The sequence below is a fragment of the Pteropus alecto genome, unplaced genomic scaffold, assembly GCF_000325575.1.
Source record: "Pteropus alecto unplaced genomic scaffold, ASM32557v1 scaffold38, whole genome shotgun sequence".
Lineage (NCBI taxonomy): Eukaryota > Metazoa > Chordata > Mammalia > Chiroptera > Pteropodidae > Pteropus > Pteropus alecto.
The window spans coordinates 3,599,752-3,608,780 of record NW_006442512.1 but is presented as its reverse complement, the minus strand read 5'-3'; the positions used below and the strand labels follow the sequence as shown (position 1 = coordinate 3,608,780).

General features: G+C 40.5%; 1 protein-coding gene across 3 annotated transcripts in view; it reads right to left on the bottom strand.

Moving 5' to 3' along the window:
- The window catches only part of HEXA (hexosaminidase subunit alpha), a 24,471-nt gene that overhangs the window by 11,923 nt on the left and 3,519 nt on the right, over window positions 1-9,029 (bottom strand). Inside the window, exons 2-3 of one of the 3 annotated variants that reach the window (XM_025040383.1) lie at window positions 3,612-3,693; window positions 2,792-2,882 (exon numbers count right to left, since the gene is read on the bottom strand). The exons of the other annotated variants lie outside the window; for them this stretch is intronic. The gene's annotated coding sequence lies outside the window, so the exon portion shown is untranslated. The remainder of the gene's footprint in view (window positions 1-2,791; window positions 2,883-3,611; window positions 3,694-9,029) is intronic. 3 annotated transcript variants of the gene reach the window in all.

Below are 9,029 nucleotides of genomic sequence, written 5' to 3'. Positions count from 1 at the left end.
GGGTTCCACAGACAGATCACATGCTCTAGGGCCCCAGTCCACAACCACAGCCTCCTATCTCCACAGCTCCCTCGTCTCCTTGCTTTCATGTGAACTTGCTCCTTTTAGATTCATCGAAAAATCTGTATATGTATTTTTTTTTAATTTAAAAAGTTGAAAAAATTCAAACAGTTACAGAGTGTTTTTAACAATAAAATTATCTTTGGTACCCCTCCTTTGTTCCCTCTCTGAAGAGATAACCACTGTTAGTTTTCTACCCTTGTGTCCTCTTTTTAGTGTAATTCAGCCTATTCATTACAGACAGATCAGTTGGACATGAAACTCTGAGACCCTTTTACTACCAAAGACCCACTGTTGAACTTTCTCCAGGTGCCAGTACAAGGACACCTCAATTTCTTTCTGTTATCAGTCCTCTCCAACCTTCAATTCCTCCCCTCCTGCTCTAGATGTGGTGATCCAACACTTCAAACACAATCTAGCTGGTACTTGCAACAACCCATCTCTTTTTTATTCTGTTGCATCCAGTGGGCAAAACTCCTCTACCCTAGATCAATCTAACATATGCTTTCTGTGCACTTAATCCTGGCTACTTCCCTCTCTGCTGGAGAGAAGGGAGAAAATCATGCAACAATGGGATTGGGCCACTGATAAAATCATGGTCTCTCATCATCGCTGGGCCCCTGATGTTGCCCTGAAAATCTTCTATCTCCACCATTGTTATTTTTTCTTTTCTCTGCAACAGCTACTTCAAACTTATACAACTTTCTTCAAGTCTGTATATAGTTTGATCACCATCTCCCTTACTCTCAGCAGACAATCGGAACTGCCATCCATCCCTACCTTCCCCTTTCCTCCCTAACAAATATATCTGCAAAACACACCTGGTCTTTACCTTCTCCTCCTCCTACCTTGGTGGAAGGGGTTTCCTTTCACCCGTGCTCTGGATCTCTCCTTAGGCTCATCTTGTATACATTGTTTCCCTTTTTCTCAAAGTCTTCAAATTATTTCTTTCTGCTGGTTCTGTCCCATCATCATTAAAATATTTGCAAGTCTCAACTGTATGTCATCTCAAACAGTTACTCTTTCACTCAGCTTCCAATCATGAAGAAACTCTAGAGGAAATGCAGCCTAAGCAGAGTGAGACAGATCTGGGTTCAAATCTTGGTTCTAACACTTGGTTCTAGCTCTGGAACCCTGGGCAAGTTATTTTCCCTCTCTGAGCTGCAGTTTCCTCATGGGGATCAAGGCAGTACCCACCTTCTGGGCTACCAGGAAGATTAAAAGAGTTAATGCATATAAAGTGCTTAGCTCAGTGCCCAGCACTTGATAAGTGCTCATGGAGTTGGCTATCCTTAGTCCTCTTTTTGTAGCCACTTTCTGACATCCTCTCTTTTACTCATTCTACTATAATCTGGCTTCTTTCCACCACTCCTCTGAAAATGCCTTCGCCAAGGTCCTGTGGTTCTGTAACTAAACTCAAGGGACCTTTTTCCAACCATCCATCCATCCATCCACCCACCCATCTACTCGCCCACTCATTCAACAATTATTTATTGAGCACTCTGTACTAGGTGTTCTAAGTGCTGGGGATTCAGCATTGATCAAAACAGACAAAAATCCTTGTCACAGGGTTAATGTTCTAGTGACCATTACCCGGGGACCTCTTGACAGCATCAGACATCCCAGATTTTCTTGAAACTAAACTCTGTTGGCTAAGGGATCACTGCTCTCTCTTATTTTTCCTCTAACTCTTTACGCTTCCTCATTCTCTTTTTCTCTCACCAACCCCTTTGTACTGGTGTCCCCCAGGGTCACAGACTTCTCTTTTCCTCCTCACTTACACTCTCTCTGGACAACGTCATCCACTCTCATGAAGGCTGGTGACTCTCAAATCTAACTTTTCATGCCAACTCTTCTTCTGGAGCTCTAGACTCATATACCTCCACTCAAATTGGCTCAAAAGCACCTCGAATCTTAAATACAAAACTGAACCAACTCTTCATTCTTCTTCCTGGCTGATCTTCTCTCTCAGTGTGATAACAGCACCAGCTATTGATTTACCCAGACAGGAAAGCTCCTTCTCCTCCCACCTTTCTGAGTAGAACACAAGTTAATTCACTCAATATTTATTGACTATCTACTATGTGTCAAACACCGTGCTAAGCACTGAGATCACAACAGTGAAAAAGAAAGACCCAATTAAGTCTTATAACTACAAAATCCTTATTCTCTCTTATCATCACCACTTCCCCACTCCCATTGGTCAATGCCTTAACTCAGCCTCTCATAAATTCTCACCTGGATGACTATAAAAGAATCTCCCACTCAGTCTCTCACTGCCTCCACATATATTCCCCATTTCAATCTACTATCCTTTGTGATCTTTTAATATGAAAATTAAAAGATTTTGACAGTCTCTGCTCCAAGCCCTCTAATGGCTCCCCATAGATTTCACGATAAAGTCCAGAATCCACTGGATTATAAGTCTCGTCTTTCTCTGCTCCTGTGTAGGAATTCTCACAGTAGCACAACCGACTCTTTATAGAACCCTGAAAATGCAGCATTCATTCATACTTTTCTTTGCATATATTGCTTCCTCCAATTGAAACAAACTTTGTATTGCTACCACTTTTCACCTGATTAAGAAACAGCTCTGGTTTTCCTTTTATAAAACTTTGATGTCATGCCCCCACCCTTTCCTAAGAGAACTTCCTATGTGATCATATAGGAACACATACATACGTTTTTCATAACATTTATTTTAATACAAGCTGTTTGTCTATCTCCTCACCGAGGCTGTGAGTTCCTCAACAGCAGGGACCAATCTCAGTGTCTTTGTACTCCCAGTGCCTGACACACGGTAGTCATTCAATAAATGTTTGCTGAAAAAATGAATGATGCTAGAATTAAAAAAATGCATATTTAATGGTATATATGCATAATGATTGTGCTACATGATAATCGGGCATAAATGGCAAACAGTTAATGTAGCGATTACTTTCATATACCCAAATCTAGTATTTCTGAAGTCCTGGGCTGGGGTAGGGGATGATAAGAAGATACCCAGGCATACAGAAAGTGCCTTTTCAGACACTGCTCTGAAGATGTATGGGTCCATACATCTAAAGATTCAGGTCTTTCCACTTCTCTGGAAGAGACTACTCATTAGGGTACCCAGAAACTATGTCTTTACCTCAGTGAGCCTCTCCCTCCACCAGCCCTGCTCCTCCCTGAATCAAAACATTTCTATCATATCAATGTGTTTAATTCACTGACTCTTAGCAGCATGGAGAAAACACATTCGTTTTAGTTGGCAGTACCCACCTTCTGGGCATTTAGTTTGGTTTCTAGGGTAGAAACTGGGAAAGTCAACCCAGCCTTTGGCACCTTACCACTCTGTCAGGTCTACCCTGCCCCATATGTCATGGTACTCTCCTAGCCTGGTGCCAGCAGTGTTCGTTCTCCATGCCCACTTGGTTCCCCTCTCGTTCCCACATTTATATACATCACACCCAGGCTTCCTCTCCCCATACTCAGCCTAATAAAAACTCTTGAAATTATTCATTTTCCACTCATTTCTTCATTCCAATCAAGAAATATTGAGCACTTACTGTGCATCAGGAACTGTGCTAGGTGCTGGGGCAGTTAAAAAGAAAAAGCAGCCCTGGTCCCCGCCCTTGAGGAGCTCATAGTCTAGTGGGAAAGACAAATACAAACAACAATTACAAAACAGTGTGATAAGAGCTACTACAGTAGATGTTATAGCTACCTCCAGAAAAGGAGGCAGGCCTAACCCTGGAAGGGACCTCTGAGCAGAACATTGAATCCTGAGTTGGTGTTTGCCAGGCTACCAAGAAGGAAAAAGGTATCCCAAAGCCTGCGAAGCCGTCAGTGCAAAAGTACACTGGTGTGGCTAGGGGAAGAGGCAAAGCCCCGGTCAAACTCCTTACCCCATTAAAGCAGGAGTCTGAGAACCCAGGTGCCCTGAGCCTGGAGCCCCACTGTAGTGCTGCTGAATTCAGTTTGGTGCCTCCTCCCATGAGTCCCAAGATTTTTCATCCTCCAGAGACGACTAGCATCCACTCAGAAGTGCAACTGATTCAGCCCACATATAAATCCTGAATGTTCCCCCTTCAATCTTCTGTTGCAAAAGTTGTAGTTATAGTTATGGTTGTAGTTGTAGTCTTTTTCCCTCTACTTTTAAAAATTGATCTATTTTCTTCTCGCCTTTCACCCCCACTGGAAAGAAAATGCCTCCCTATAGATCCCTAGAGATAACTCTGGTTAACATTTTGCAGTCTTTCAATTTTTTGTAAATACAGATTTATTATTAAGTGTTAAAACAAAAATGAGATCCTGATACATATTAATTTGTAACTTTTTTCCCACTTACCAAAACGATCTGCAAATTTTTTAATGTCAATATATATAGACCTGCATAATTTTAAGTGCTGAATAGAATTCCATTTTTGAGATACTTTAAGAGCTGAAAGTCCTAACTTTTCTACTCTTTATTGACATTTGGGAATACTTCAAAGTGTTTGATATTATAAACAATGCTCTAGTTAACAATCATTACATGTATATTTTTTCTTTTTTTAAGCAGTTGTGAGAAATTTCTGTAGAAAAATACCTAGAAGTGGAAATGCTAAGCCAAAGATATAAAAATTTTTGGTTTTAACACTGCCAAATCACTCTTCCAAACTATTGTACTGATTTATATGGGCCCATATCTACACATCCTTCTAAAACTAGTGCTAGCCTCATAAAGAAATATATCATTGTTTTAATTTGTATTTCTTTAATAATGAATGAATTTGAGCATGGCTTTGCATTTATGGGCCATATTCTTTGCACTTTTTTATTGTTAATTTTCTTTTAATGATTTGTAGAGCTCTTTCTAGATTTTAAACTTGTCTTTTAAGGATGCAAATATTTGTCCCATTTTGTTCTTTATTTTTGAACCTTATGGGTTCTTTTGCTTTACTTTTTATGGTTTCCTTTATTTGCTGGCTTAGAAAGGCCTCTTCTACCCCTAGGAGTATAGGAATAGTTTCCTTTATTTCAGTCTAATATTTGTATGGCATATCTTTGATCTTTAGATTTTTAATCCACCTGGAATTTACTTTTGTCACTGACATGAGGTAAAGATTTTTATTTTTTTCCAAATGGATAACAAGCCATCTCTATCCATTTATTGACTAATCTATCTTTTCACTTTTGATTGGAAATGTTTCCCTTATCATGTATTAAATTCTCATGTATATATGAACTCTTGCTTATCTCTGGAACTTATTTTCTTGGCAATCTTATAGTCAGGGAAATCTATCATGTCATGTTTATGTCATCTTCTGTCACTGTGCCCAATATGTAAATGCCTCTGCTCATTTCTGGACCCACGCTTCCATTCCTGTAAGTGTTGATTCCTCTCCCCCACAAACCACCTGTACTGTAAGTCGCCCACCCCCACAAACCCTCTGGAATCTGGTTCCATGGTTATTTAACTACCAAAATCCTCAGTCCCTTCTATGTCCTCCTTAACTGAAGCCCGGCTCTCCTCAGGAATGTTACTTCCCCTCAAGTTGAGATCTGGGGCTGCTTTCAGGTCCTCTGCTATCAAGTGAAAAAACAAACAAACAAACAAACAAACAAACCTTCTTCTATGGCTCATGCCATCCAGCTGTGAAATCTTGAGCCTCTCCTTGTCACAACACTCTGCAACTTCCTGGTTACTTCTTTATTTACCCAAGACTTTGGGTCCTGGGCCCCAGTCTTCTTCTCTATCTCCGGGCTGCCTATCGTCCTAGATGATTTTGATACTCAAAAAGCAGAATTAACCCACATTCTGGCTTAGCGGTTATCCAACATCTTCCTTCTCCTCAATACCCTCCCATGGTCACCTTTTGGACCTTCTTGTCTCCTAGAAGTGTTCCACCACATTCTCTCAAGCTTCAGTACCATATAGCTAATTGTTTGCTAGACGCTAGGTAACTCACACTCAAGAGGTCCAAAACCAAACTTGCTTTTTATAATTCTCACCCCATCTCTAACCTGTTAATCAATCTCTCTCTGTCTTTCCCTCTTTTCACTCCCTTCTTCCTTCCTTCCCCTTCCTCTCCTACTATTTTCCCCATCTTTGTGAATGGCAGCAGAATATATTCATATTGCTAAATCATAAATCTGGAGTCATCCTCAGATGACTTGGGTCTACTACCTCTCTAGCTTCAGAACTTGCTGATCCACCCTAGAGCTGTGTGCTTCCACCATACAGACCTTGAGTTCCTTAAATATGGCCTAAAACTTCTTTCCTGAAGGCCTTTCCCATATGCAGTTCTTTCTAAGTGGATTACTACCTCCATCCCCATCAACCACTACTTTCAGATCTGATTAGACAGCTCTTTATGGAAGCCTCTCAAAATGTACTCCTACACACGCACATACACACTTGGGCCAGGTGATCCCAAAGTATCTTATACTTCAATTATCAGCAAAAATCACACCTTACTGTGTGTCTGTATTCCCACATCCAGAGGCTCTAAATTCCTTATGGACAGGGAAGTTCAATTAATATTCTTTAGACCAGTGCTACTGACAAATTATAGTAATTTAACAATTACTACTTGTACTAAGGATGGATGGAAGGAAGGAAGCCAGCCAAAAATACTACTAGAATCTGATAACAATGGGCCAACTACCAAAATAGTCATAATATGATTGCTAGCAATTAAATAATTAGGTGTTAGAAGTTACTATTTGAAGTAATTAACATTAAAGCGTGATCAGGGCTTAATCCTACCAGAGGCCAGTAGTTTTCCAAATTGTTAACTGGTATAATGCTTGATGAAGATACTTATGAGTAGATTACCCTAAGATTGCACAGTAAAAAGAGCTAAATCTTTGTAGACAAACAGACTTGACTGGAATTTCTGCTCCACCATTACTACCTGTGTAACCCTGGACATGTTACTTAGCCTCTGTGAATATCAGTTCTGAAGATGAGGATAACACCAACCTCACAGAGCTGTTATTTGGATTATAGGGCATAACATATAGCAAGTGCCAGACACTCAAAAAATGCTAGTTTCCTTCCATTTTCTACTTCCCTTTCTTAATAAGTCAATTTTGCCACTTCGCTGACAGAGGCCTAGGGCTGGGATCCTTATGGGATAACCACACCATAGGAGCAGCTTCTCCAAGGGCTTTTCATGAGCTGCTTACAGAAGCTTGAAGGCTCCACTACTGTGTGATGCCATCCTGTAGGCAAACAGGCAGACACTCCAACATATAAAAGGGACATGAGCTTAGAACTCTGAATCTGCCTCAAACTAGGACTGTGACACCAGTCAAAAGACGAAAGCGACTAATGTGAGATCCTAGTACTAGTACCAGAACAAGGTCAAACGGGACAGAATTTAAACTTTTCATCTAGTGTACTTGGTAAGCCATCTCCCTTCCCATCTCAAAGCTTTACAAAGAAGAGGAGGCTACTTACTGACATTCAAGCTGACAAGCACCCAAACCTTCTGCATCTGAGAACACATTTTCAGAGGAAAAAGCTCCACACCATAGCCAAACCCCAACTAACCTCAAATGTGGACACAATGAAAGCATATCACTATTGGCTAGAGATCAGGGTTGAGGACATAGCCAAGCAGCTTAAGCAATAACAGAAGCTTAAAACAAGCAAAGAGAGAAGTTCCCAACTCCATGATGGGTCTTATACACTACAGCCAGGAATAGAGAAGAAAAGCAAATCCATTTCTCTATCACAATGGACTGCAGACCTATAAACCTTGAGGCAGATGACAGAAAACCCTCCATACACACATCTTTCTCACCTCTACAGATGCAACCTCCTCTTTTTAGCTGACCATGCTGTCAGTGGCCCTCCAAAGTGGGAGAAAGGTCCTACCTAATCCATGTGGTTCAAGCTTTTGATGATGTACATTGACTTTATTTCTATCACTTATTTCTAGAACCAGCAGAGGAAATTTACAAAAATGCAGAAACATACATGACTTCCTTTATTTCTATAAGAAGTGTTGGTTAGGCAGTAAAACTTTGCTTCTCTATAATCAACAGAAAAAGGATTAAGTTTTATGCCTTTAACAGGCTAAGCTACTGACAACATGCCCCAGCAAGAGACTGTGTAACTATAAGAAAAATAAAAAAGAGTCCATACCTGCTATCGAAAACAAAAACAAACAAACAGGCAGTATCGACAGGCAAAACCCTGCATTGTCCTACTTCTCTCTTCTGTTTGGCGGTGAGAAAGGGAAGTGGAAGAAGATGAGAAGGGCACCACTGGGGCTCAGACTTTTAATTTTTATTGTTTTATTTTAAAAATCACCAAGTTCTTCCTCTATATACCCTCATTCAAAGATTGTGAAGACATTCATCACTATCTCCTTGTTATCTTCAGAAATGCTTGGAATATAGACAGATTTTTTTTAAAAAGTAGCACGGCTGCTTGGAAATTAGGCATTTTGCCTGAGGTCACATAGTTAGTCACATAGTTAAAGAGGTGACTAATAAACATTCTCTGGCTGACTCCTGAATAAATCATACTCTAGACCCTGAATCCTCCACTGCATACAGTCGTCAAGCAGCGGGAGCAATGATAGCTCAAGAAAATAAGATTCAAATTTTTCATAAATCAGGCCGAGACTACCCCCACACACCTTGATCAAGCAGAGCTTCTTGGGCTCAGTACCATCCAGGGCTATTGGAAAAGCACTACAACTTATGTAATAAAGAACAAAACAGGACTGTGAGCGGAAAGCCCTGGTTGAGGCCTGCAGGCCAAGCCCTGGGATTCAACATAGGACACAACAATTATTTAGCCCCTCACTAAAAACTAGCTCCTGCTACCGAACCCCTTTCCAAATCTTTGTATTTCTCCTCCTTACATGTTCCTCCATTTTCCACATACCTCTTCTCAAGAAAAAGAATTCTACTACAGAACTTTCTTCTTGCGTTTTCTTCCCTTTTGCTTTTAAAACAATAAACTCAGGGGCAAAAGTCTTCAG